The sequence below is a fragment of the Odontomachus brunneus genome, unplaced genomic scaffold (genome assembly GCF_010583005.1).
Source record: "Odontomachus brunneus isolate Ranch 3 - 2012 unplaced genomic scaffold, Obru_v1 Obru_scaffold_318, whole genome shotgun sequence".
NCBI lineage: Eukaryota > Metazoa > Arthropoda > Insecta > Hymenoptera > Formicidae > Odontomachus > Odontomachus brunneus.
In genome coordinates, this window is record NW_022639768.1 from 196,032 (window position 1) to 198,396 (window position 2,365).

Below are 2,365 nucleotides of genomic sequence, written 5' to 3' on the forward strand. Positions count from 1 at the left end.
CTCACGGTCTCGTGGGGGAGACCGCGGGTTATGTGGGACTCCTCCCCCGCCGAGAAGATCGACGGGGGCCCTACCCACTAAAACCCCTGGCGGGTCCGTCCTCAGCGGTCGTCAGGGGGCCCGCGGGGACCACTTGCGTATTACTTCCGCGGACCCCTCCCGGACCGGGGGTAATAAATCACCCCCGGTCGCGCTCCTCCTGACCAGCGGCGCGGTGCGACCCAACACCGCGCCGCCTCCCTCCCGGGCCGCTATGATTGGTGGGTGCGACCCCGCACACCCCCCAAGCGATCCGTAGGGGAGAGGGGGGACCGGTAGGGGCGGAGGACTTTCTAGATACTCCGTCGACCGAGGTGAATACGCGACGTCGACATCTGCTATCTAGCACCGCTTATTTCCACCGTGAAAACACCGACCACGCGCCCGAGATCTCCTATGTGTTGGAGCGCTCTCGAAAATGCGTAATCAACGCTAGACGTATCATCGCACTAACAAACCGCTTTAACATCACGTAACGCACCTCGCGTATACACGTCGCGAAACACACCGCGACAACAACCGTTCCGAAACCGGATCGATTAAAAGCCGGTATCAACAACAGTTTAAATCTCGCTGAGTATACAAACTCACAACGCGGGCAAGAGAAGACCGCAAAACGACACCGACCGCGTCCCGCGACTCGCGCGTGAGCCTGGACGCTCGCAGTTGTCATCGCGACGACAACTAAGACTCACATGAGCAAAAACGCGACCACGCACCAACGGCGTCGCGCTATCTATATATAATTGTAAATAGCGTTTACTTAATAATATATTTTACACTTCTTGTTATCTATACCACTGTTTCAAATTTATTAAGCCTAAACCTTGGACCGCACCGATTAAGTCTATCACGCACGTAACGCAAAAACGTTACAAATTGACGCCCGAACAGATAAAGAATAAAAAGAAAACAGACTCATAAAGAAAAAAAATGAAGCAGTAGATCTATGCACTAGCAAAAGACCAAATAATTAAAAAAATGGCAGAGCTAGGACTGTTCACGGAGGGCACCCTAGACGATTTAAGAGGGAGATTAAGCAAATACGTGACCGATAATCCGCAATTATTCGCGAGTAAATCAGAAGATGAAAGAATGAGTAAAGAAACAGAAATAACATACAGAAACGACTTCACTTTCGCAATTGCGAAAACGATTAATCAAATACGCAAATGGGGATGTCAATTCGATAGGAAAGATTCGGTATTTTTTCTGGAGCGAATTGAAGAATTACAGATTAGTTACGAATATACAAACGAACATATGTTACAGTGCTGAACTATTACGCGGAGGTACCTTACATTGGTACAGGAACAATAAAAAATTGTGGTAAAATTAGAGCGACTTTATGAACGCATTTCGTGAACAATGCTTGCCGTATAGACATAAGGCACAATTAAATATAGAGGTATAGAGGCGGCTGCAGCAAACAAACGAACCGTTCAGACAGTACGCCACAGAACTAGCGACATTTATGAGAAGAGCAGGATTCTCGAGAAGAGATCAAATTGAGCAAACATACGAGAATATGTCGCCAGATTTAAAATTATATATCAGAAGAGAGCGTACACACGATAGAAGAGTTAGGAGCGCAAGCGGCAGAAATAGAAGACATTGAGCAGCAAAGATGGAACTTCCGCGCAAATACACGTCCAGTACCGCGAATCCCAGCAACGGCAGCAATATATAACGCTGCGGAGTGTTGCTGGCGTTGCAAGCAAAGGAGACATATTAGAAGATTTTGTCGACAACCGTTTAAGAAGTTCTGCTGTCAATGTGGAAGAGATGGAGTCTTGACAAAAGACTGCCATCCACGTCCGGGAAATGCCTTACGGACCGAGGAGCAATAGGGGGAATCTCGGTCCCAAAAACACCGCGAATAGTATACACACCGCACCCGCATGTAAGAATTAAGATATACAGGACATCGATTACCGCATTAATTGATTCCGGATTCGAAATCTCCTGTATAAACCAGAGAACCGCAAGGTTAGCGGAGAAGTGGCAACATCCGATACATAAAAAAAAAAAAAAAAAAAATACGTTTGGAGAATGGAGCAAGCATAAAAATTCAAGGGAAAATAGATTTACCAGTAACCATAAACGACAAACAATATTGGCACACCTTCGACATCATACCGAATCTCGAAAGCCCGATACTGATTGAAGTGGACTCATAGGCAAAGCGGCGGATAACATTACCGCCACCGACAGGGATACAGCAAAGAGTCCAGAGAAGAACATGTATAATATCGGAAGATATGCAACCGCGCACAGCCAAAGAAACTCAGAAATTAGAACGATTTCTGCAGAACGAATTCCAGAA